The sequence below is a fragment of the Pogona vitticeps genome, chromosome 1, assembly GCF_051106095.1.
Source record: "Pogona vitticeps strain Pit_001003342236 chromosome 1, PviZW2.1, whole genome shotgun sequence".
Lineage (NCBI taxonomy): Eukaryota > Metazoa > Chordata > Lepidosauria > Squamata > Agamidae > Pogona > Pogona vitticeps.
Window position 1 is genome coordinate 35966520 of NC_135783.1, and position 27951 is coordinate 35994470.

Genomic DNA, 27951 nt, shown 5'->3' on the forward strand with positions numbered 1-27951 from the left:
CCCGCAGTCCTTCCCAAGCCCTAGCCGCCATTTTCACCCAGCTGAGCGGCGGTGGCTTCAGAAGGACCGCGGCGGAGGGTTCCCTCCCGATCCTCCCAAAGGCCCCATTTTTGCACAGCTGATCAGTGGTTCCAAAATGGCCGCCCACTGTGTTGCCTCGCTTTAGAGGCACCGAAAATGGCTGCCCCTATGGAGGATCTTCGCATAACGGTGAGTTCCCCCCCATAGGAACGCATTAAACAGGGTTTGATGCGTTCCTATGGGGTTTTTTGCCCCATATAGCGACGAATCCTGATAGCGACGATTTATCCGGAACAGATTATCGTCGCTATGCGGGGCACCACTGTAATGTTATAATGATTAACTAGGTGCTGATATAACTAACAGTGCATGCAGATTAAAGTGAGGTCAAAACCTCTTAACTTTAACAATAAATATCAAACCAACAGCAATCATATGGATGGAAGTTACTACTCTTATTTATAAAATACTACAGTGATGCATTTAAAACTTAGTATTAAACTTTTCCATGTCCCTCTTGTGGAGACCATTGTTATGAAGTTAGTGGCCTTGATTATCCATTCATTCATTCATTCATTCATTCATTCAATTTTTATCCCGCTCCCATTAGTATCACAGCACTACTCTGTGCAGATTACAAGTATAACAAAAAACAAAAGTAAAAACAGACATTAAAACGCAACATCAGTAACCCTAAAAAACCCTAATCCCCAGAGTGGATGGAGGATGAGAGGAGGGAAGAGGAGGAGAAAGAAAAGGGGAAAAAAGGGGGGAAGGTTGTCAGGTGGGGTAGGTGTGGAAAGCCTCCTGGAAAAGTAATGTATTTAATTGCTTCCTAAATGTCCACAGGGAGGGGGCTAGGTAGAGCTCCTCCAGAAGCTGGTTCCATAAAGTTGGAGCCACTGTGAAGAAGGCCCTACCTCCTGTAGAAGATTTATGGGCCTCCCTTGGGGTGGCCACCTGGAGGAGCCTCAACTAGGATGATCTTGTGAGTCAGGCAGATGACCTTAAGGAAAGATACTCTGACAAGTAACATGGACCCAAACAGTGGAGGGCTTTGTATGTGAGTGTCAAAACCTTGAACTTGATCCGGAATGCCAGGGGCAATCAGTGAAGGTGGGCCAGAACTGGAGTGATATACAGTGGTGCCCCGCATAACAAATCCGCATAGCGATGTTTTTTTTGCGATCGTTTTTGCGATCGCATTGCGATGTTTTGAATGGTAAAACATCGCTTTGCAATGGTCAGTAAACTGTTTTGCTTACCGATTTTCGCATAGCGATGTTTTCCTAACAGCTGATCGGCGGTTCCAAAATGGCCACCGGGTAAAAAAATGGCCTCCCGCAATGTTTTCGCACCCATTCCTCGCTTACGGGGCAGCGAAAATGGTGGCCGTATGGAGGATTTTCGCAGAATGGTGAGTTTTTTGCCCATAGGAACGCATTAAACGTGTTTTAATGCATTCCTATGGGCTTTTTGTTCTGCATAGCGACGAATCCATGTAGCGACGATTTTTCCAGAACAGATTATCGTCACTATGCGGGGCACCACTGTAGTTAAATTTACTTGGACCAACTACAAGTCGGGATACTGCATTCTGGACCCACTGTAGTCTCCAGCTCAGGTTCAAGGGGAGCTCCACATAGAGAGCATTGCTGTAGCCAATCCAGGAGATAACCAGAGCTGCACCAATGTCCTGAGTGAGTCCTCATCTAGGCAGGGGCAAAGTTGGGCGATTGAGCTGGTTAAAGGCCAATCTGGAGATGGCTGCAATCTAGGACTCCCAAGAAAGAGCTGGGTCCAGAAGAATGCTCAAATTAAGCACTAGGTCACTAAACTGGAAGAGAGTCTCATCTAGCCTAGGGACCATCCACCCTACCCTATCAGAAGTCCCCTCCAGAAGCAAAATCTTTGTTTTGTCTGGTCCACTAATAAGCTTCAGCTTATTAGTCCTGGTCCATTCCAATACTGCAACCGGTCAATTCTCCAGTATCTGGATTGCATCCACTGCAGAGATGGTAACAAGGAGATAAAGTTGCATGTCATCAGCATACTGATGACAGCTTACTCCAAAACTCCTGATGACTCCCCCAACTGCTTAACATAGATATTAAACAGCACTGGGGATAGTGCCCCGAGGAACTCCATGCCGTAGGCCTCAAGGTGCCAACACCTCCTCCCCTAGCTGAACTCTCTGGACACAGTCCTCAAGGATCAGAGTCAGCTCAATGCTAAGCCCTCAATCCCAACCTCAGAGAGCCTGTCCAGGATGCTGTGGTTGACAGTATCAAAAGCCACTGAGATATCTAGTAGCAACAAGGTGTTTCTGCCCCTGTCAGGCTCCCTTAAAAGGTTATCCTGTAGGGCGACCAGTGTTTCAGTACTCTGTCGTGGCCTGAATCTAGACTAGAATGGGTCAAGGCAACCCTGCTCCTCCAGGTATGACTGCAGCTGATTTGCCACCACCCTCTCAATCACCTTGCCCAGGAATGGGTAAGGTGGCCTTCTGTCCGATGTTAGCTATCAGACAGAAATAGTTAAGATTGTCCAATGCTAACTGGAGGTGTTTGATGATGGGTGGGGAAGCATTCCCTCCCTCAGTGATGAATTAATAGTGCTCATGACCCAATAAATCATAGACCGCTTTGTGGCTGTGGTCAGCCACACTGGGCAAGGAGCCAATGAGGATCACTTTAATATAAATATGATTAACCTTGTTCATTTAACGGTCGGTGAGGAATTTATGAAATATTGAATAGTATATTGATGCCACTGGCTGAACAGCTTCATGGTTTAGGTATCTGGCTGTGAAGCCAGAAGTTGGGAGTTCAATTTCCCACTGTGCTTTCCTAAGAAAAGAGCCAGTCTGTGTAATCATGGGCAAGCTGCACAGTCCCAGGGCATCTTCAGAAAAAGGAATGGTAAACCACTTCTGAGTACTCACTACCCCAAAAACCCTGGAAAGGGCCACCATGTTGCAGAATCTACTTGATGGAACACAACAATCATTGTCATGGCTAAAAGACCCATTCTCACACCCTCCACCTTTAGAGGGTGACACCTTCAGCTAGTAAGAGGTCAAGAGAGATAGCAGGAGCAAGAAGTTTGAATTTGGACAGAGGAAGAGGTAAAGGTAAATTCTGGATTGAGGGAGGGTCACCACTCCCCCCACACACCAAGAACTACATACCTGGCTCTATACTACTCCTTAGACAAATATGCCAACCCAATGTGGTATAATTCTGCCCATGCAAAACAGGTAGGTGTAGCACTCCAAGCTGTAGACTTGCTACTGGATGCCTGAAGCCAACCCTTATTCATAAAATCATTTACACAGCAGGGATTTACCCAGTGGCATATGCTCTTGATAGAGCACATTACTGAAGAAAATTATCTGATACATTTATTAATTGTATTGTAGTGCTTCTGACATGAACAAAGAATCTCCCCCCAGTTTTGGTCATCATGAGCCACCTGTAGTTAAAGACACAGATTAGAAGCTGCCTGGAGGAATGCAATAATAAGCCTAGCTACTCTCACTGAAAATCTGACGTGGTTTTGCAGAGCCTATCTTACTCTAAAAGTCTATGCTTTTGTTCTTCTGTTTCTAGACTTGGAAGACTTTACTTTCATAGACAATACATCTAGGAGTACCAATACTTTATTTTCATAGACAATATATCTATGAGTACCCATACTATATTTTCATAGACAATACATCTAGGAGTACCCATTCTTTATTTTCATAGACAATACATCTAGGAGTACCCATAGCTGAAAGGGTATTCAATCTAGTAGGTATGTTAGTCTGTTCTAGCAAATGGAGAAAGCAGAAACTTTGCAGCACCTTTAAGCTTTATTTTTCATAAGCTGTTGTATTTCCAAGCACATTTCCTCAGGCGAATGGAATGGCTGTGTCTCTTGAGAGAAGCTTAGAACTGCTGACAGGAAAGGTGTGTTAGAGGAGGATAACAATAGGGTGTATTGGTCCAGAGTGAAGAGAGGTTACTTATCTGTGAATTCACACTAATGGGTTTAATCTGCACTTGCACAGAGGTCTCCAGAATATTCTAGAGCTTTATGATACATTCATCAAGGACTGCCCCCCTAGCTCACATGGTCCGCACATCCTGGTAATTACCTCAGGTCCAAAGAATAGTCCGCCGCTGAATCAAGAGATACAGAAGTGACGGACAGAGGGGAGGATGGGCGGGAAGTGTGAATTCACAGAAGACCACTCGAAGAACCTGAGTTACAGGCAAGTAATCTCTCTTTCTTCTTCGTGGTCTCTGTGAATGCACACTAATGGGTGATTAACAAGCTAACTTACCAGAGGAGGGCCGTAATGGAAGAACAGAAGAAAGAACATCTCTCTCAAATGATGCATCCTTCTTGGCTCTCAGATCAAGGCGATAGTGGGTGGCAAACATAGATGGTGTTGCCCTTGTAGCAGCTTTACAAATGGCTGGGAGTGGTACTCCGCGAAGAAATGCTGCAGAAGTAGCCATAGCCCTAGTAGAATGGGCCTTAATACCGACAGGTAGAGGCTGTTCAGCAAGTTGATACACCAGTTTTATAGTGGAAACGATCCAACAGGAAATAGTTTGAGAGGAGATATGAGAACCTCTGTGAGGAAGGTATGGCATTATAAACAGTCATTCAGACTTGTGGGAGGAGGAAATCCATGATATATAGATAGCAAGTGCATGTCTGGTGTCCAACATGTGTAGAGATCATATTAGATCAGTCGTAGGTGACAGGAAAAAAGTAGGTAGGATAATAGGTTAGGAGAGGCAAAAGTGTGACACAACCTTTGGCAGGAAGGAGACATCAGGGAAGGAACTGAAGAAATGGAGGGTATATTTATTTATTTATTAAATTTATACCCCGCCCATCTAGACACATGCCTGCTCTGGGCGGTGATCAATCCTGAGGGCAGCGAGCTCAGAGGCTCTACGAGCAGAAGTAATGGCAATGAGAAAGAGCGTCTTGAGGGAAAGGAGGTGCTCTGAGCTAGTAGCAAGTGGTTCAAATGGAGCATGGGAAAGCCAGTGAAGGACAAGTAGTAGAGACCAATGTGGGGGAGATGCTGGAGCAGGACGCATATTAGAGATACCCCAAATGAAGCATTTCAATGTGGGATGACAAAACAGCATGGAAGCTTCGGAATCTTGAGCTTGATGAACTATTATAGCGGACAGGTAAACCTTGAGAGTCGAAAGGCAGAGTTGTTTATTGAATAGATGGGAGAGAATCTGTAGGACAGCTTGCAAGGTCATTGGACTGGTAGGAAGGTGATGTTGGAGAGCAAATTTGGTGAAGACAGTCCATTTGTATGAATAGAGTTTAACTGTGGTAGGTTTACGGGCATTAGTTAGAATGGCATTCACTAAGGGTGAATTCTCCACGCCTTGAGGTGGAGGGTGTGGAGGTCTGGGTGGTGAGTGTTACAAACAGCTATGATGTCAGCTGTCCTTCAAGGTTTAGGCTGGAGTGTTAACATCCAATGGTGGTCGGAAGGCGGGACATCAGGGGGAGGAGCTGGGATATATAGGGGTGTGAATGTGTGTGAGGGCAGATCAGGATCTGTGAGTGTTGAGATGAGATAGTGATCAGATTGTGTGGAGATATGAGTCTGTGTGAGCTAGAGCCTTTCTTTATGTGATTACCTGATTTATTTGTTATACCAATCTTAATGTACCAATCAATAAACTTTAGTTATTTTGTTTGAAATCCATTCCGGCCTGAAGATACTTATTGCAGGGGATGGATGGTGGCAGACTACCAGAAGAGTAACAGTGGAGTGACGTAGCGACCTTCCTTGGTGAGGTAGAAGGAGGCCGTTACAAAATTTTGGTGCCAGCTTGTGGGATACGAAGAGATCCAGTGAAGCCTTGGCTGAATCGCGCCCAGAGCAAGGGTATTTTAGTCAGGGACGTCTGAGTGGACGTGTGGGTGACCTTCTAGGACTTGTCTCAAGGGGAGAAAGTCTAGTAGAGGGGCGCTGAAACTCAGACTGGGGACTAAGATAGGGAAGCTCTGAGGTGACCATCTTTGTGGGAAGAGTGACCCAAAAGGCAGAGGCTGTGGTGGGGCTGGCCTGTCCTGAGTTTAGTGGAACTCTGAGGGGACAGAGCGGAAGCCAAAAGACAGCAACGCTGAGGGAACTCTCCATTTAGACAGCAGAGCCTGAGGAGAGGCAGAGCTGTGTGAATTAAGATTGGTACCAGAGACAAAGTAAAGAGAATTCACTCTGTTTAGTAAGAGGCCTAGCGAAAGGGGCAGGAGCCCAGTTACTGTTTCTATCTGTCAGTGCTGGAAAGGACAGCGACAGTATATCTCACAGACTCAGAGTAGAGAAAAAAAATAGTGTTCTTTTAAACTGAGGCTTGAAAGTAGAAAACAACCTTTTGGGTGAAAGATTATGCCCTTGACAAGGAGAAAAATGACTGAACAAAGCCAGTTTGAGGAAACAGTTGTCTCTGAGGAACAGTTTAGTGAGGAGGATGGAAGAATTCTCTCAGTTCAGGAGAAAGGGGCTTCAAGTGAAGAATTAGGAGACCTCAGAAGAATTGAGTTAGCACAGGCTCATGAACTGAGAGTGAGGGAAATAGAGGCACAAATGGAGAAGGAAAGACTAGGAATAGAAAGAGAGAAAATGGAAATGGAAGAGAGATTACAGAGAGAGAAAATGGCGTTTGAGCTACGCAGACTTGAGTTGATGAATCAAAATAATAATAACAATATGAATTCAAGTACTGTTGAGGGTCAATTGTCAAAAGCTGACCTAAAGAAATTTCCAGTCTATAAGAAGGGAGATTGTCCCGAAATTTTCTTTTCCCTTTATGAGAGAACGTGTACAGATTTTTCTATAAAGGAGTCAGAAAAAATGACAATTTTGAGATCATTAATTAGTGGAAGCCTGGCTGAGGTGTACGCTGAAATGCCTATTGAGTTAATAAAGGATTATTCTGAGTATAAAAAGCTTGTATTTGCCCGTCATGGCATCAATGCTGAACAGCTTAGGCAAAGATTCAGATCACTCACCAAAAAACCAGATGAAACATTCACACAGTTAGGAGCAAATTTAGCTAGATATTTGGATAAATGGTTGGCACAGGAGGGAGTGCAGACATTTCAAGAATTGAAAGATATTATAGGGCTAGAGCAGTTTTATTCTCTTCTACAGGGGGAATTAAAATTTCAAGTCAAGGAAAGGCAGCCTAAAAACTTGAAAGAAGCCACAGAGATTGCAGATTTTATAACACAGATCAGAAAACCAATATATTCTGAGGGGGAAAATGTGAGGAAGACAGGGGAAAATTATAATAGATTCTCTCAGGGACACGTTAGGAGCCAGCAGGGTGGAGGTAGCCATTTTGGAGGGAAGCCCTCAGAGCAGAAACAACAGAGAACTCAAAATTTGGAGGGAAAGGGAAAATTTGATGAGAAATACTCTTGGAACAGCAAAAAATGTTATTACTGCCAAGAAAAAGGACATTTGGTCTCAAATTGTGAAAAACTAAAACACAGGAAGGAAAATTTACCTCAGAATATGAGTGTAAACAAGCCAAAAGCTGTTTATTGTGTTCAGAAGGAACAGAGAACTCCCCCACTGGAAGGGACCGTTGCCATAGCAACACCAGCACAACTTGATACAACAGCTGAGTGCTGTGATGAAAGTATCCCTCTGGCTGAAATAAAACACTGTCTTCTGGTTAGAACAAATTCTCAACTTTTTGAGGCAGCTGGAGATAATATTGGGATTTTTGATCACAACTATTTAGCCCTAAGGGACACTTGCTCACAGGTGACCTTGTGTCATCCTGATATCATACCCCAGGAGTATATATTACCTCAGGAGAGTCTGACAATCAAAGGAATAGGGGAAGAGTTAATCGTTTTGCCAGTAGCTGAAGTTTTTGTGCGTTATAAAGGATGGCAGGGAAATTGGAGAGTGGGGATTTCTTCGCAACTGCCAGCCGCTGTTCTTGTGGGAACAGACTTGGCTGAACATGTTAAGAGGGTGTTAGTTCTTACACGTTCACAAGACCAAACAGAGACAGCTAAGGAAGTTACTGATGTTCAGGAGGTGAGAGAAAATGAGGGTAGACAAGAAGCAGAAGCAGTTACACTTGAGTTACCTAAAAGCAGTATATTTTCACAAGAACAAAAAGAAGATCTTACTTTAAAAAGTTGTTTTGAGAAAGTGACAGGAGTGCAGTTAACCCCTGAAACTCCAGAGAGGTTCCATATCAAGCAGGGAATATTATACAGAGAGACACTGACGAATATCTCAAAAGGGGGAGATGGGATTTGAAGTCAGATAGTGGTGCCTGTAAAATATCGCCAGATGATCTTAGAAAGGGGGCACTCTGACATATTTGCTGCACACTTAAGAGTAAACAAGACCAAGCAAAGGATCACACAAAACTTTTATTGGCCTGAGATAGGGAAGCAAATTAAAAACTTCTGCCAAAGATGCGATGTTTGCCAGAGACAGGGTAACAACTGTGACAGAACCAAAGCCAAGTTATGCCCATTACCCGTGATCTCTACTCCATTTAAATGCATAGGTGTGGACATTGTAGGGCCATTGCCTAAGGTCACAAAGAGGGGAAACAGATTTATTCTCACTATTGTGGACCATGCCACTAGATATCCTGAGGCTATTCCCTTAAGTAACATAGAGACCAACACAGTAGCTGATGCCTTAGTAAGTTATATGTCTCGGATGGGCTTTGCTTCAGAAATAATAACAGATTTAGGAGCATCTTTTACTTCTAAGCTCATGAAACGATTATGGCAAATCTGTGGGATTAAACATTTAGAAACTACCGCCTATCATCCTCAGAGCAATGGGTTAACTGAAAAGTTTAATGGGACCCTAATGAGAATGATCAGAGCTTACTTGGCAGAAAATCCAAACAACTGGGATCAGAAATTGCAATCACTATTATTCACTTATAGATCAGTGCCACAAGCCAGTACAGGTTTTAGCCCATTTGAACTTTTATTTGGGAGGAAAGTGAAGGGACCGCTTGAGTTAATTAAACAGAATTGGGAACAGATCACAGAAGATGATCCACAAGATGTAGTTACCTACATAGACACGCTAATGAATGACCTGAAAAGGAATTTAGAGTTAGCTTCAGAAAATCTACATGCACAGAAAACTAGACAGAAAACCTGGTACGATAAAAAAGCGAGGGAAAGACAGTTTAGCCCTGGAGATGAGGTACTTTGGTTAAAACCTTTCAAAGGGAACAAGCTACAATTAAATTGGGCAGGACCATATAGGATTATTTCAAAAATGAATGACCTAAACTACATTATTGAGGAAGAAGAACACCAAGGCAGGAGGGTAGTTCATGTTAACGCTCTGAAACCTTACTATAGGGAGGAACAGAGAGTTTTATTCGCAATGAAAGCTGCTGATAGGGAGGAACATGACTTGCCTTACTGGGAAGGTAGGGGTGAAGTTAGGTACAACCCAGAGGAGGTGAGAATCAGCCCTGCACTCACCCTGGATCAGCAGGGAAAACTGAAATCGCTAGTTACCAAATATTATAAGGTCTTTTCAAACAAGCCTGGGTTAGCTAAGGGAGTGATGCATAGGATCCATACTGGAGATGCACCCCCGCAGGCAGTAACCCCATACAGAGTAACAGGACCATATAAGGACAAGGTGCGCAAGGAGTTGGATGAAATGCTCAAGGAGAATATCATTGTACCATCTTCTAGCCCTTGGTCCGCTCCGATAATTCTGGTTGATAAGCCGGATGGAAGTGTTAGGTTCTGTGTTGACTATAGAAAACTAAACCTTGTGACCAAACCTGATGCTTACCCTATGCCCAGACTGGACAACCTGATTGAAACTATAGGGGGTTGTCGATACATCTCTTCATTAGACCTAGGTAAGGGTTTTTGGCAGGTGAGGATTGATCCTAGAGATCAAGAGAAGACCGCTTTTTGTAGCCCTTTCAGTTTATTTGAGTTTCGAGTCCTCAGTTTCGGCCTAAGGAATTCGCCAGCCACGTTCCAAAGGCTGATGGACCAGACTTTACAAGGGCTCAGTGATTTTACAGTAGCCTACATAGATGACATAGGTATCTTCAGTAACACCTGGGAAGATCACCTAAGACACCTAGAAGTAGTACTGCAGAGGTTAAGTGCGGTAGGGCTAACCGTGAAAGCAAGCAAATGCCAGCTGGGTGCCCAGAAATAAAGTATTTGGGTCATGTTGTAGGGGGAGGAGTAATCAAGCCCCTGGAAGCAAAGGTAGAGGCAGTACGTGATTGGCCTAGACCCAATACCAAGAAAAGAGTAAGATCATTTCTTGGTCTGATAGGCTACTATAGGAAATTTATTCCTAGGTTCAGCGAGATGGCAGCGCCGCTGACCGAGCTGACGAGGAAGAAGACTGATGACCACATCCCATGGACCAGTGACTGCGAGGAGGCGTTCCAGAAGTTGAAGGAGGCGCTAATCCACTATCCAGTGTTGCGTGCCCCAGACTTCGACCGAGAGTTTATCGTGTACACAGATGCATCCAACGCCGGGGTAGGAGCTGTCTTGTGTCAAGCTGATGACAACGGAGACCAGCATCCAGTGTCCTACCTTAGTAAAAAGCTTCAGAAAGGAGAGAGACACTTAGCTACCGTGGAGAAAGAGTGTCTTGCCATTGTTTATGCGGTTCAGAAGTTATCGCCATACATCTGGGGGAGACATTTTATCCTTTGTACGGACCACTCCCCACTGAGGTGGTTAAAGACTATGAAAACCCACAATAGTAAACTGATGAGGTGGGCCTTGCTGTTACAGGATTTCAACTTCGAGGTTAAGGTAGTCAAAGGGATGATGAACTGTGTGGCTGACACCTTATCCCGAAGACCAGAAGAGTGAAGACGACCAGATGGACTTTGTAAATTGGCTAAAGTGGTTTAACTGTTTATGAATATGGGTTTGTTGAAATGTTGTTCTGTATATGTATATGGAAATGAGTTATTGTGTGTAAGTATTTTTTTGATGAACAGAACAATTTAAGTGTATGTTGAATATTGGTGATAAGTATTTGAAATGGAAGAAATGCTGTAATGTGTTGTGATGTTCTAGAGTGAAAAGATGATTAATGTGGTAAGTATTTGGGTAATGTAATTTTATGGAAATGTGTTGACTCTACTCCTAGTTGTTTTGGGAGAAAAGCAATCTAGCTTTCCCCCACAAAACAACTTATAAAGGGGGGAGGTATGTTACAAACAGCTATGATGTCACCTGTCCTTCAAGGTTTAGGCTGGAGTGTTAACATCCAATGGTGGTCGGAAGGCGGGACATCAGGGGGAGGAGCTGGGATATATAGGGGTGTGAATGTGTGTGAGGGCAGATCAGGATCTGTGAGTGTTGAGATGAGATAGTGATCAGATTGTGTGGAGATATGAGTCTGTGTGAGCTAGAGCCTTTCTTTATGTGATTACCTGATTTATTTGTTATACCAATCTTAATGTACCAATCAATAAACTTTAGTTATTTTGTTTGAAATACTTGAAATACGGCCTGAAGATACTTATTGCAGGGCATGGATGGTGGCAGACTACCAAAAGAGTAACAGTGGAGTGACGTAGCGACCTTTCTTGGTGAGGTAGAAGGAGGCCGTTACAGTGAGTACTGCCTTGATGTTGTGAGAGGAGGTAGGCGGAGGTAATCTGTGGTGATGGAGCGGAACATAGTCAACCATGGTTGTCTTGGCCACCAAGGAGCAATGAAAATAGTGTTGGTGTGATCCTGATGGATTTTGGCTATCGTTCTGAGAAGGAGAGGGATGGGAGGGAAGAGATAGATGAGGTGTGTGGTCCAATCTGCCGTAAGTACATCTCCGAGGGATCTGTGTCCCATGCCTGCTCTTGAGCAGAAGTGGTCGCATTTGGAGTTTGGGGGCATGGCAAACATGTTGATTTGTGGTTGACCCCAGATTTCGCAGAGGTGGAGAAATACGGACTGGTCTAGAGACCATTCGTGCATCTGGGTATGCAGTCTGCTGAGTGTGTCTGCCACCAGATTGTCTTGCGTAGCAATATGCACTGCTATGGGAAAATGTGGTGTTCAAGACACCATTCCCAGAATTGAGCGGTGAGATATAGGAGTGGAAGGGAGTGTGTGCCTCCTTGTTTGTTGATATAAAACAACGTGGTAGTGTTGTCGGTTGTGACCTGAACAGCGTTGCTGAGGATGATCAGTTCGAAAGCTCGGAAGGCTTTGAAAATGGCTAAAAGTTCTAGATTGTTTATGTGAAGGGCTCGTTCCGTGTGGGACCAAGTAGCGTGAATATGAAGATTGTTGCAATACGCTCCCCATCCGGTAGGGCTTGCATCTGTGGTAATCTGTACTGACAGTTGAAGGGGAGCAAAAGATCGTCCCATGAATAGGTTGGCTGGAGTGTCCCACCAGAGGAGCTGAGAGGAGAGCTCAGGGGTGACTTTGAGCAGTTTGGATGGTGGGTCTGTCATAGGATCGAAGAGGGAGAGATACCATTATTGGAGAGGATGCATCTTTAGCCTGACATGTTGAATGGTTGATGTTATAGAGGCCATAAGGCCTAATAGACGCTAAACCAGGTGCACTGTGACGAGGGAGTGGGGAAGGAAATGAGCAATGAGGGAGTGAAGTTTGATCACTCTTTTTAGAGGAAGAAAGACTCTTGCCCTGGTAGAGTTGAGGACTGCACCTATGTAGATGTGCTGAGTGGGAGTAAGAATCTATTTTTCTTTGTTGATTTGTACGCCCAGATCTGAGACAAGAGAGTCACCTGGATATCTTTTAAGGCTTGAGAACGTGAAGGGGAGACTATCAGCCAATAATCTATGTATGGGAAGACGGAGATTCCTAGGGTACGTAGGTGTGCTGCTACAGGTGCCATGCATTTTGTGAATACTCTTGGTGCTGTACAGAGGCCAAACGGGAGGGCTTTGAATTCATAGGCGTGAGCTCCTACGGCGAATCTGAGAAATCTGCAATGGTCTTGGCAAATTGTGATGTGGAAGCATGCATTGCTTAAGTCTATAACTGTGAACCAGTCATTTTGTTGGAGAATGGATAGGATCTGTTCTAACATGACCATACAGAACCATCTTTGAATGATGTAGTAGTTGAGATCTCGAAGGTCAAGAATAGGTCACAGACCGCCATCTTGTTTTGGGACGGTGAAATAATGGGAGAAGAACCCTGGATGGTCTTCTGGAGGAATGACATATGATATGGCACCTTTTAGGAGAAGAGATTGAATTTCTTGTTCGAGGGCCACAGACAGTGAGGTTAGAACAATCCTTGGTTGAGGTGGATAAACGAATTCTATGGCGTAACCTGTAGCGCCGATGGTGAGAACCCAAGAATCGGTGGTGTTAGAGGTGCAGGATGGAAGATGGGCTGAGAGATGAGTGGTTGCGGACAGAGAGAGGTAAGTTTAGCAGATCTGGGGGATGAAGAAGTCAAAACTCTATTTTTGCTTTTTATCAGGGCGATGGAAAGACTGCTTAGGGCGTTGACGCTGTACTGCATATCTAGGTTGAAAGGAAGGAGCCGATTGTGAGGGATACTTATTTCTGTCAAAGAATGATCTGGATTGCTGGTAAGAGTACGGGCGACACCACTGGAAATGTTGTGGCTTGTAGTATGGTTGGGTGTTGTATGAACGTGCTGTCTTTTTAAAATTTTTGCAGATTTTCTATGTCATCCATTTCTTGGTCAAAAAGTTCAGAACCATTGAAAGCTAAGTCTTCTATTCTCATACGAGCATTGTCTGAGATGTGAGCAGACCATAGCCAAGTATGCTTACATAGATCCTGGATGATGTGTCGATAAGGTGCCTGGCTGCGATATGCTCTTGGCAAGCGAGGCCACGAGATTTGTATTCTCCTGCAGTGGATTGAAGAGATGGGAGATGTAGGGTTATAGTACTGTGGAGACTCATAGAGCGTGACCCGTATGGAGTGTCGGTATCTCCTGGAAGGAGATGCCAGAGACCCAGTTGGAGTTATGGGTCGTATGGGATCAGCACCAAAGTGATCCATCTGGGATGTGTGGTGGGCTTTCCTCAACCTGTTGTGGGGAGGTGAAGCATAGGGTGCCTAATACGCCAACTCAGAGTCGCCCATCAAGATGGAGCGAACCGTGGATACGGGGCTCGAGTGTGCTGATGTAGGCAGTATGGTGACTTCAGTGGGATCAATCGGAGAAAATGGAGAGTGAGCCAATAGCGGAGATGGAGGTTGACCAGAAGGAGGGAGAAGGGTCTCCTCCAATAGTCAACACAGATAGTAGGTTGGTCTTGTAACAGTGCTAGGTCTGGTATCGGTCTGCGTCTAGGAGGATGAGAGTCGGTGGTAGACTTTTTTTGCTTCTTTGATTTAGAGTGTTCTGATACCGAAGGAGACTTCAGTACCAAGGTGGACTTGGTCAAACTGGGAGATTTGAACTTCGATTTTTGTGAGATTTTAGAGACTGATTTATCTGTAGGAGAAATAGTAGGTGGAATCATCTCAAACACCTTGGGGGTCGAGGTGTTTGAGATGATTCCATAGTCTGAGTAGGCTGTATGGATCGTTCCCAGAGAAATGATCGAAGGTGCTGTTGCCTTAATTTAAGGACTTGTTTGGTAAAGTTCTTGTAAAACTGACAAGTGGAATGTTGGTGAGATTCTCCCAGACAAAAAAGGCAGAGATTGTGGCCGTCTGAACGGGGAACCTTCTTGGAGCACGAGGTGCACTTCTTGAAAGGGGGAAGAGGGGCCATAAATGGCGGGGAAAGGGGAAGAGGGGACATTCGGGGGAAATTGTAGAAAGTCTCTTACAATTTCCTTGATTGTAGAAGTCGAGAATCAATAAGAAGATTGTATTTTCTTTCAGATATTGATAAAAACGAATTGTAGCTCGACGGGAGGAGAGACCTCAGCATTGGCAAAAGGAACTGAGGTAATTACCAGGATGGGCGGACCACGTGGGCTAGGGGGGCGGTCCTTGACGAACGTATCATAAAGCTCTAGAATATTCCGGAGACCTCTGCGCAAGTGCAGATTAAACCCATTAGTGTGCATTCACAGAGACCACGAAGAAGATCTTTATGTATGAGCATCAGATTTGTCCATCAGAAGAGAATACCATCCCCTCAGTTTACAGAGGCTGTACTGCTTGTGGGTTTCCTTGGTCCAGTGCATGTTGTACTCTTCTAAAGTAGATGGAATCAGAGAAGTCTAGTCCATGAAGAAAAATTGGGCATAGCCCATTCCTGCCTACCTGCCTGCGAAGGCAGAGGTTCAGGGCCCAGCTGTATTCCCCTCCTGCTGAACTTGCAGCCATCATTATGTTTTGTGTTAGTGCTGTGAGGAGAGAAAATGAAACCAGCATCAAGTAGGATCATTTCTAATTTGGGGGAAAGGTGTTTTTCTGCTCCTGAGTTGAGTTGGGCAATGAATGAATCGGTGAGTTCCAATGGGAGAAATGAAATAAAAGGGGTAGAAAGTCGGGCATTATATAAGCAAATGCCTGCTCACCTGTGTGTGCATGCATGGGTATATAAATGCCCCCTTTTGCTATGGCTCCACTTGTCCCTATGTCTCCTCGCCAATTGGTTACTTTGCATTCTGCCCCACCAAACACAAAGGGCATTAACCACCACTGGATGCAATATAGGAATTTGTCTCACATAGATTCTTATGGGGAAATGTGTGGCTCTCCTTTGTATCTCCAGTCAGTCCTTGCAGCACCTGAACTGGGTTGAGATGCGATGGGCACTGCAGTATAACAACTGGGGAGGCACATGCACCTCATCCCCGCCTTCTGCTGAGTCTGACAATGGTTTCATGTAGCTCAGTACTGTTGACACCAATTGGCAGCAATTCTACAAGGTTTTAGGCAGGAGTCTTTCTTTCTCAGCCACATCTGGAGAGGGCAGGGATTGAACATGAGGCCTTCTGCATGCAAAGCATGTGCTCTGCTGTTCAGTTATGCCTCCTTTCTCACTTTGGTACTTAGGTCTAACTCAGCAGGGACTATTCTTATGTCTTAGTATGCTCTCAATCATAAATCATACAATGCTTTCCACAGACTTCCTGCTGTTCAGGGAAGTACAAACTTCTTTAGCAGAAAAGTATGTAAATTTGTTCACATTTCCTAATAAAAAGCTCAGTAGTCGACTGTATTTTACTGGCAACTAACACTGAAAGACACATAGTAACCAATATAGAAGCAAAGCAGAGGGGACAAGAATCTCCCAACAGCACACAGCTGTCTGAAGCTGAAAGCTTCATAACTACAGGCAGGTAGGCAGGCAGACAGACAGAGACAAAGATACTGATAAATGGCCATTTTTTTATTTTTTTTATTTTTGCATATAAGCACAAAGTCAGTGTATCCGCTATATACAGGCGCATGAATACCTTGAGTTTCAGGGCAATATATACATTAAAATGATACCAACGAACATCATATATTTGTTAGGAAAGATAGCTTTGACTATCAAGAACTGTACCTTGAAATCACAATACTCCAAAAGGAATTGAGATACTTTATAAGCACAGAGACCACCATACAGACTGCTTGATGTAAGATATGAACCATTATGTAAGAACACACATTTATGCAAATATATATCTAAATTCCAGCAATCCTTGCAGGAATCTAGGGTGGCGGCTCTGATGACACCCAACTACATATTTTGTTACCTGAGCAATCAGAAACAGCCTTGACAGTCCTCAGTCATTGTCTGGAGGCTGTAGTCAAGTGGATGAGGGATGACAAATTGAAGCTGAAATGTAGACAAAACAGAGGTGATGCTGGTCACTCATCAAAACTGACAAACTGAGTTGTCACCTCTCTGATGATCTGACAGGGTAGACAATCCCCCTGTGAATCTTGTAAGGAGATAGGTTGTTTTATTAGGCCAAAGAGCCCCCTGGAGAAACAACTAGGAGCTGTGGCCAGATTTTATCAGCTGTCCTTCAGCTAGGAACTGTTTCTCTACTTGGAAGGACTGATGTAGCCTTCCTCATTTATGCTACTATAACCTTAAGATCACACTGTTGTAATTTGCTCTACATAGACAACTTTGAAGACAACTTGGAAGCTTCAGTTGATAAATCATGTGACTGCTAGGCTACTGTTATGTGACAATGACATGACATCTTTTCTGCACCAGCTACTATTCATCATCTACTTCGCCCAGAGTAGACTGTCTAAAAGGGCGGGATAGAAATCTAATAAAACAAACAAACAAAGAAATAAATAAGTATGCAACGAAGTGTGCTGGTTATTACCTTTAAAGTCAGGCACTGATTGGGATCCACATTCCTATTGAGCCCTATGAGCTTCTGCACCGAATTCAGCAGGGCCCTTTTAAAGGAGCCAGCTGTCAAAGCTGTCTAACGGTTCATCCACACTGAGCATTTCTTCTATTTACCTTGCAAAAATTATACTAGTCCTGCATCCTGGTGCCCATATGGCATAAGGCTGAAACCAGTTTGAATAGAATAAGAGACAAAAAATACCTTGTTTTTTTTTACTCCACTGCTAGGTGGTAGGGTATTTTGTTTTGCTTTTCTGTTTTGCCCCAGTACGTGATCTGCTCATGTGCTCCCCCCCCCAACTACTTGGATGCATGCTGATCCATGCACAAAGTATGTCACTAGATTACATTTACTTATGGACATGTTTTTCTCAGTCTGTCTTCACACCTTCAACTCTTACTGCCTTTCGTGTTCAGTTTTCTTGGGATATTAGCTGTTTCTGCAGTCTGCTTTTTCATTAAAATGTCATCATTTTGCATTATAATGCAAAAGGAAAAATTAACACAGGAAAGCATTGTAAAGTAATACTAGGAAAAAGTTGCAAGTTTGAGAATGAAGGAAGGAAGGAGAAAGTGCAATAGATGGCTACAGGGCATTGAAAATGTTAGCTTCCTGCTACATTCTGTTTTTAATTGTTTTAAATGTCACTTTTGCACTATAGCACAAAAAGTAAAAAACATATATATATATAAAGTAGAAAGTATTGCAGCAAGAAACCGAAGATTTGAGAACCATAGGCAGGTAAAAAAGGAAGGAAAGGAAGAGAGGGTAGAGTAGGCAGAAAGAGGGCAGAGAAGAGAAGGAGACAGCAATCTGTGTTGGAAGCGAGATCTCAGGGAGCAATTTCAGATGTGTGGACTGGCAAAAAAAAAATCCTTCTCCATGTGTGGATGCCAATAATGAGATAATCTATTAAAATCATCAACCAAAAATATAAGAGCTACCCAGAAAAATTGGAGACAACGCCACAGCATGGACAAGCCCATAGACATATTACAAAGAAATCCTTCTATATTCTTGCTGCTATGCTCAAAACTCTATTCCCATCTCCCAGCAAAATATGACATCTTTGCAGGGATACAAGAAGGGATGTAGAGCAGAATTTTTCATCAGTCTTTTGGTTGCTGCTAATTTTATCTGTGTTTTCAACACTTTGTGGTGATCTGGAAGTTGAGTCATGACAACTGGACTTCTTTCTTGTTAGGCTGAAACACTTTGCTATTTATTTATTTATTTTTTATAGTGGTGCTTCACTTAAAAATTACCTCGTTAAACGACGAATCCGATTGATGATGAGGTTTTTGTGAGCGCTTTTGCAATGTTTACATAGGAAAAAAACGCTTTACGATGACCGGTTCCCTGCTTCGGGAACTGGTTTTTCGCTTAACAATGATTCAAACAGCTGATTGTCGGGTCTTCAAAATGGCCATCTGCTGTGTAAAATGGCCCCCCACTGTGTTTTGGGATGGATTCCTTGCTATACAGGGAACAGAAAATGGCCACCTATGGAGGATCTTCGCTGGACACTGAGGTATTTCGCCCATTGGAACGCATTGAACCAGTTTTCAATGCATTTCAATTGGCTTTTTTATTTTGCTTGCTGAGGATTTCGCTCTACAGCGATTTCACTGGAATGGATTATCCTCGTCAAGCGAGGCACCACCGTATTAGATTTCTACCTCGCCCCCCTAGACGGGCTACTTGGGGCGGCTTACAAATATCATAAAATATCATAAAATATAATAAAAACATCATAAACATTAAAAAAATTAAATTAATAATATGGTGTGTTCAAGATGGGGAACACACCATCCAAGTAGTTTCTTCTGTCTGAGAAGAGTTGATAGGAGAGCACTGATATATCCTCCAAGTTGGTTTCACTTCTCCTTGGTCTGAATAGGCTTGTTAGGACAAAGGAATGGCGGTGAGCAAAAATCCCACTACTGCAGCCCTTTTCCACCCATTGTCATGGGTCATTAATGGTCTTTCTGGTGTTTGTAGTCCTAATCTCTCTGGGAATAATGAAAGGGCAGCATGATAAATAGGAGACAGATTGTATCTAAGGCCTCCACCCCTGCTGAGTGAGGGATTTTCTATATGAACATGTATGGCCTCCCTGACCCTCTCTCTCAAGCCGCCTATCTTTTTGGTCCAAAATACGTACATTTTGGTCACCAAATGAGTGTCCTTTGTCCTTCAAATGAAAGAACACTGCTGACTGTGATCCTGAGCCATTGCCCTTCCTGTGCTGGGCAATTCTCCTGTTTAGTGGCTCTTTGGTCTCTCCAATGTAGAGCTCTGAACATTCCTCTTTGCATTGGACTGCATATACTAAATTGCTCCTGTTGTGTTTTGGTATCTGGTCTTTTAGGTGGATCTAAAGTGCATGGGTATGTGCCTTAGTCTGTGGATCTGAAGTGCATGGGTATGTGGTGTTTACCAAAAATCCTTTTGAGCTTTTCAGATACACCTGCCATGTAAGGAATGACCAGGTTCTTTTGTCCACTCTGGGTCTCAGACTGTTCCATTGTTCTCCTGGGTTGGGTCATTGCCTTGTTAAAGGCACATTTTGGATATCCACAGGCCTAAATGTCCATCTTCCTTCTTCTTAGCTTCTGGGGAGGTGGGGATGTTTCTTTCTCTGTGGTTTAGCGTTGTGGTGAAATACAATATCTTTTCCCTTTTAGATTGTTATGTCTGTTGCATGTTTCTGTTGTTTCAACAATATTACATACCATTCTAAGAGTAACAACATGTGAATGGAAACAATCAATCAACCCTCAGAAACATTTTCACAATCATTGCACCTTTTCCTGTATGCAGGTAAACTATGGCTCCCTCATCCTTCAAAATTAGAACATCCACAAGCTTTTCCTGTATTCAGGTGGCAAAATTATTTATGAAGTCTAGATAAGAACAGAAATATTACTCAGGCCAAGATCAAGAAAAGAAAAACCAAACTATACATTGTAGATAGAAGAAGGAATACTTTGTGTGCTGAGAACAGCTCCACAGGAGATCTTCACACCTTGTTTACTTTGCAAATTAGTTGCTTTGTTTGTGATTGATCATGAGGAAGTAAGAAGCAGCTTTATTTGTAAGTATGATTGCCAGTCACAAAGGTTTGCCAAAATCAAGTCTCAGGAACACTTAATGGATTTCAGCTTCGCATAACAGCTAACTAGTAACACACACTATGGCTCTCAGATCATTTTTGGTTTCAGGGAATGGCAGCTACATCAACACTGTAATATATTAGTCTCCAAGTCTCCACAGACTGGCTGTGGAGTAACTATGCAATAACTCTACTCACAGCCAAAACTCCAGAAGACAATCTCCATTTTTTAAAAAAGGGGAGGGGGTGGATGAGAGAAGCCAAGATATGTATCCAGAACAATGTTGTGATCCACAACACTTATTTCTGCGCACTATATACTGTACTGAATAATCTCTCTATCTCCCCCTTTGAACCTACTTCTTTCAAAAGCAAGTCCCTTATATAATCTAGAGAATTTGTATTCCTTGGGCTTTGAAATCTGGATGGCCTTTTCATTTCTTTGCTGTTCTGCAGCATCATAAAGTACAGGCTTTGTTGCTGACAGCAGGGCACAATCTTCTGCTCATGCTTCTCATATGTGCTCAGTGCCTACTGCAGCTGCAAGGTTACCTCAGATCAACTCGTAACAAAATGCTGCAGAGGGACTAGAGCAGAAGGGGCACAAATATATTAAAGTGCCACACTAAAAGGAGCCATTTGAGTCTCCCAAACAATCACAAAGACTAAGAGCTCCTGCTTTTAAGCATGCAGATGCAGAGCTCTCTGCCTCCGGCTGTTTTTCTTCCTCATTAGGGACATTAGCTGATGTGTCCACTTACAGCTATGACAAGAAAAAGGACAGACGTGCCCAGATTAGCAAAGCTTCTCCTGCAAAGCTTCTCCTTCCGTATTAAGTGCTATGCATACCATTCCATCAGGGAAACAAGCCCTGAAACTGTACATGTGCACACACACTGACATATTCTCTCCTCCATTATCCCTTATAGACTTCTGTTATCTACAGCTCCTCCAGGCATAATGCAATTCTGTAAACTCCCTCTTTAAAATGCAGTTTGCTTACCACTCTCAGAGGACTTGCTGAGATGTGAGTGGCATTAGAGAAAAAAGGAACATGGCCTGTAAAATATATTTCAGCGACATTACAATCAGGGAAACCAGAACAGGCAGGCAGGGTGTGAATTAGCAGACAAAAATGGAAAGATCTGTAGATTAAAGGCTGTAGATTATAGGCTAGTGGGGTCTTGAAAATTGAGTACAGATTACAGATACAAAATTTGATGTTGGGCATTATTGTGTATCTATAGACAAGTGCCATTCTAAACTATTTCTCATATGAAAACCTGAGTATAAAGGGACGATGAAACATGATGGGGTATAAGGTTGTATTCACTTTTTATGGAAAAGTTGCCTGGTAAATCAAGAAATAGTATCTCAGCACCATGAAGAAAAACATCTGCTAGGAAACAGAATATGGTTTCAGAAAAGATATAGTCGTAACAGACATTTCACCAGTAAAAGCTAACACAAAATATATCTTTCATTGTGGAAAGGCACTGTGTTTACATTAATTATAAAAACTAATTTTGAACTGTTAACTGTGAAGCAGTAAGCTAGCTTTTAAAATGCATTTAATTGTTTTGTTGTTGTTGTTTAGTTGCTAAGTCATGTCCAATTCTTCGTGACCCCATGGACCACAGCATGCCAGGCCCTCCTGTCTTCTACTGCCTCCCGGAGTTGTGTCAAATTCATGTTGGTAGCTTTGATGACAATGTCCAAACATCCCGTCCTCTGTTGTCCCCTTCTCCTCTTATTTATTTATTTAACTTATATGCCACCCACTCTACCCAAAGGTCTTGCCTTCACTCTTTCCCAACATCAGGGTCTTTTCCAAGGAGATTTCTCATGAGATGGCCAAAGTATTGAAGCCTCAGTGTCAGGATCTGTCCTTCCAGTGAGCACTCAGGGTTGATTTCCTTCAGAATGGATAGGTTTGTTCTCCTTGCAGTCCAGGGGACCTTCAAGAGTCTCCACCAGCACCACAATTCAAAAGCATAAATTCTTCAGCAGACAGCCTTCTTTATGGTCCAGCTCTCACTTCCATACAGGGCTACTGGAAAAACCATAGCTTTGACTATGTGGACCTTTGTCGGCAAGGTGATGTCTCTGCTTTTAAGATGCTGTCTAGGTTTGTCACCAATAATAATAAATGCCCATCTAAAAAATGCCCCTGTGTTAGAAAGGTTATCACTGGGCCAATCAATGCCGGTCTGTACCAACACTGGGAAACTCCAAGTCCGGTGGACCTCCAGCCCTGGGTCAAGTGGGGGCAACTCAGTGAATACTACCCCACTTCAAGAAATTTGACCTGCTACTGTTAAAAGTGCCAGTAATGATCTGATCACGGCCAAAGAGGTCAACTATCAATTCTGCCTCGCTGTCTAGAAAGTCAAAACAGACCAATACCCAAAGACACTGTGGGTCTTATTCTCCCCCGCTCACAGACCAATACCCAAAGACACCGTGGGTCTTATTCTCCCCCACTCTAGCATCTCTGCACGGGCCTTATTTGTTGCACCAAGCGTCATTGATGGGGATTATGAAGGACCCCTAATTATTCAAATATGGTCTAATATGCCAAAAGTCCTTCTGGTGGATGAATATATCGCTCAGTTGTTGTTGTTTCAATTAACACAGATGGGTTCTTCTACCAACCCTCGTAGTGGGGGTTTTGTTTCTACTTGAGTTGCTGCCTTAATTACCATTGAGTACTCGCAGTCTCGACTCCCTCTTAAAATCGGATCACTTGTCCTTAATGGCCTGATTGATACGGGAGCTGACGTAGTGTTATTGCAAAGAAAGACTGGCCAGAAAGCTATCCCACCCAGCCAGTGCACAACATTTGGGGAGTTGGAGGCTATGAGCAAGCCCAGAAAAGCCTTCAGCCCATTGTTCTGGAAAGTCTAGGTGACTCTCCTAGACAAATCACAATCACTACTTACATTCTGCCTATTCCCTTTTCCATCTGGGGTTGGGATCTCTTGAGAAAGATCAATGCAAAATTGCAGACAAATTTATAATACAGGCCTCTACGCAACCTGACACAGCCTTGCCATTAACGTGGCTCCCTGGACCACCTGTCTGGGTTGATCAATGGCCACTGCTTAAAGAAAAGCTCCACGCAGTAGAGGCCTTAGTTAAGGAGCAGTTAGATCAAGGGCATATAGAGTATTCTACCATCCCGTGGAATATCCCCATTTTCACCATCAAAAAGAAATCTGGGAGGTAGTGTTTGCTACACGACCTTTGGGAAGTTAATAAGCACATTCAACCTATGGGCCCTTTACAATGCAGTTTACCTTATCCAAATCTGATATGCCAATGCTATCAGCTAATGGTAGTAGATCTCAAGGACTGTTTTTTCACCATTCCTTTGGCACCACAAGACAGGGAAAAATTTTCCTTTACAGTCCCTGTGTACAGCAATTCCCAACCTACTCAAAGGTTCCACTGCAAAGTCTTGCCTCAGGGAATGCTGAATACCCCAACTTTATGTCAACATTTTGTGGATCTAACCCTACAACAATTTTGCTTAGAACATTCTGAATTGCTTGTATATCATTACATGGAGGACATTTTGGTGGCTGGGCAATCCCTCCCCAATACTGTCAATGATTCTCTAGCTAACTGCTTAGAGAAAAAAAGGCCTTCACATAGCTCCAGAAAAGATACAAACCACATCTCTGTTTCTTTACCTAGGGCAGAAACTGTTGCAAACTATGTCTTCTCTGTTTTTACTGGAACTAAAAACTCCATCTCAATTTACATTAGTGCAGCTGCAACAGTTCCTCAGTCACTTAAATTGGGCTCGCCCATTTTTGTGCCTTCCTACTCATGAATTGCAGCCTTTGTTTAACGCACTCCGGGGACATCAGTCTCCTGCTGACTCCAAACCCATCACCAAGTCTATGGAACATGTCATACATCAAATTAATGCAACATTGCGACATACTATGGTCGATCACATTCCTTCTCTTGGTCCCTTGCAGCTGGTTATCTTGAACACTCCCCAATTGCCGACTGGGTTGTTGTGTAGCCCGAAGTCTGACAAGGCCATTTCTGTATAGCAAAATGGCTTTATTTATCTAACACTCCTCCCCAAAATGTGTACTCCACTCTAAATGTGATTACAGACCTTGTAATCAAAGGATGCCATCGCGCCAAACAACTCACAGATTGGGATCTTCTGTGTGGTTACTTACCTATTTCCAAAGCTGACTATGATCACTTAATGTCTAGATCACTAACTTATCAAATTGTTTCTGCAGACTATGTTGGCAACATACATTTTAATCCACCTAAAGACCCTCGCTTAACATTCATTCAGCAAGTACCCTTCTGCTTTTCCTCTCCTTTCACTTCTACTGCTCTCCCTGATGCACTAACTGTTTTTATTGATGATGCACCTACCAGAGGTGTGATCACCTTTCAGCAACCTTCCAGAACCTGGAAAACCTTCTTTACTTCTACTCAGACCTCTGCCCAGCCTGCAGAACTTGCTGTTGTCATTCTTGCCTTTCAAATGTTTCAAAATCAGCCTTTAAATCTCATTGTTGACACTCAATATGTATTTAACCTTCTCGCTCATCTGTCACATGCCTATCTTTCTCCTGCTCTTCACTTTTCCTTACTTTCCCTGTTTTTGACTTTAAAGAACCTCTTCGCTACCTGATCACAACCTTTTTATGGAACTCACATCCAATCTCATACTGGATTTCAAGATGCTATCTCGGAGGGAAATCACCATGTCAACTCTGCTCTTCGTTCCTTGTGTCCTCTCTTTTCCAATTCTATTGACAGCCATTCCTTTTTTCATCAGAGTGCTAAACAACTCCATAAGCATTTTTCTATTCCATTTTCTCAAGCTCGAGACATCGTCTCCTCCGGCTCTTCCTGTTCCACATCTTCCATTTCCTTTCTTTTTGATGCTGTTAGCCCACAAGGAACGGATGCCAATCAGCTTTGGCAAATGGATGTCACTCATGTTCCTACTCTTGCTCCTCAATCTTATGTTCATCTAACTATTGATACTTATTCAGAATACATCTGGGCTACCCCTCTTCAGGGTGAGACCTCTCGCCATATCATACAACATTGTTTATGCACGTTTGCAATTATGTGCCAGCCTCAAGCCTTAAAAACAGACAATGGTCCTGCCTATACTTCTCATGCCTTTACCACTTTCTGTAATGAATGGGACATTCGACTTTCCCATGATATTCCTTATAACTGCACAGGACAGGCTATTGTAGAATGAGCACACCACTCTTTTAAATTTCTCCTTTTCAAACAAACAAAAAACAGAGGCATTAAGCCCCAAAATGTTTCAGATGTAGTACAAGTTGTTGCTGGTAGAGAAACACTTTTGTTAAAAAAATCCTCATGGAATGGCCGCTGGTGGCTTATAAGCAACCTCCTGGCCCTCGGTGGGAGGGTCCAGCCCCTTTACTAACATGGGGTCACGGCTATGCTGCTGGGCTTACTCCCACAGGTAATTTGCAGATTCCGGCTTGGTGTGTGAGGCCAAATCGTGGGAAGAATGAGTTGGCATTGCAACCTGCAGAACCCCATCCCAGAATTCAACCCAGCAATGGCCCTGGAGCAGGACCAGATGACTGCGCATCGCCGGAAGCGCCTGGCCCGACCTGAAGGCACTCAGCCTAAAGTTACTTGGGGGATGATAAAGACGCTGAGTGCTGATGCAAAAAGAACTCTAAATCAGCAGCAGATCCCAGAAACTCCTGAAACTTTTCTAGCAGCCATTATCTTGCAGCCGAATGCCAACTCCATGACGCTGTTGTGTTGTGTTCTCATTCTTGGAACTGTTCCAATAAGTGTTGCAGAGGCTTGAGAGGATTTGCATGCTCATTTGCAATTTAAGTTATGGGAAAGGTTGGCGAAAATTGTAAACGTCTCTCACTTCTGTCTGCAGGAGGCATATGCTATACATGGATTACTAGGAACTACATTTCTACAGCCAAAGCCACATGGAATTGTACCCATGCCGTCAACATTTCTTATAATTTGGCACATATCATCCTACCTACAGGGTGTTTTTTTACATGCGGTCAATGTACTTTTAACTACATTCCCTCCAATCTGTCAGAAACACAATGCTGTTTTAGTAGATTAGTAATCAACTTAATGCAACCTTTTGCTTTGCAGAACTCCTCGACTCGGCTGAGACGAGAAAGCTTATCTCTTGATAGTACTTATGATGGTAATGTTACTTTGTTATCCAAAGCAGAATATGTTTCGTTGGCTGTATTGCTTGTTGGCATTCTTGGCCTTGCTTTTCGTAATTCTTGCACTCTTACCAACATTGTGTGCACCTTAGTGAGAGCCATTAACCGCACTTCCACCACTATTGCCCTGCTGAATCAGGAACAACGACAACTACATTATGCTATTTTAGACAATCATGTAGCATTGGATTATCTCATGTTGCGCAATCATGTTAGTTGTGAGTCTTTTGCCAGTCTCTGTTGCTTTAACTTATCTGATAATAGTCATACAGTAAATAATTAGCTTGCTCAGCTTAGACAACTTACGAATAACATACGATAGGACATCCTTCCTTCCTGGTGGGACAGTTTGCGGTCATGGCTACCCACTTTGGATGGCTTCGCACTGTGTTAATGTATGGAATTATATTCCTCATACTCCTTAGAAGATCCTGTTGCTTTTTTCAATATAAACCAACCTTCTTTTCCATAATAACTACATGTCTCAAAGCTTTGCCTTAGGCCTTCACCAAAAATACTTACATATAGTTTGCAAATATGAAAGAATATGTGACTTTGCTTAATGAACAAAAAAGGAGGGAGATGTGGGAAACTCCTGCCTAAAGGTTGTAGCTGTGATTCTGTTTCAGTGACGTGCATACACTTTTATAATATTGTTTTTATTCCATTTTTTATTGTTAGCCGCCCAGATGGGCAGGGTATAAATTTAATAAATAAAGTAAATAAATACACGCCTAGCAGGATACGGTGTAACCCCTTCTTCCGCCCTTCCGCTTAGAGTTAGAGCATAAGATCAAAGTGTTATTTTAGCCAATCCTAGTTAATGATTAGGTAACCACTATTCTATCTGTTTCTCTCATAACATACTGTGTAATCATGCTAAGTCAATAAAAAGAGCCTTCAGGGCATTGCCCGGAGGCTCCGCTGGTTCAGACAACTGCTGTTGACTCTTTTGTTCTCTCTCTCTCCAAGGCAATTAGCCTTTCCTTTGTTCAGTGATCACCACATTGGTCCACATACTGCTGAAGCCTACCTTGTAGGATTTTGAGCATAACCTTGCTAGCATGTGAAATGAGTATGTGAAATTTAATTGTTAGAACATACCAAGTTAGGTAAGTGGTCCATAAGCCTGAGTAATCAATGACAAATATTTCTCTCTGAGTAGTATTATCTGTTAACATTATATCCTGCCCTTCTTTCAAATAACTCTGAAATGCATACTTCCCTACTCCCATTTT

General features: G+C 43.1%; 1 protein-coding gene and 1 long non-coding RNA gene across 7 annotated transcripts in view; one reads left to right on the top strand and one right to left on the bottom strand.

Moving 5' to 3' along the window:
* SUSD4 (sushi domain containing 4) overlaps nt 1–27951 on the bottom strand; it is a 165172-nt gene that overhangs the window by 68505 nt on the left and 68716 nt on the right. For 2 of the 6 annotated variants that reach the window (XM_078382986.1, XM_020786647.3), the window contains one exon: nt 16733–16815. The exons of the other annotated variants lie outside the window; for them this stretch is intronic. The gene's annotated coding sequence lies outside the window, so the exon portion shown is untranslated. The remainder of the gene's footprint in view (nt 1–16732; nt 16816–27951) is intronic. 6 annotated transcript variants of the gene reach the window in all.
* On the top strand, nt 60–27948 carry LOC144585799 (uncharacterized). Its single transcript, XR_013540359.1, has 2 exons — nt 60–14984; nt 26634–27948. It is a non-coding gene; the product is annotated as an uncharacterized LOC144585799 (long non-coding RNA).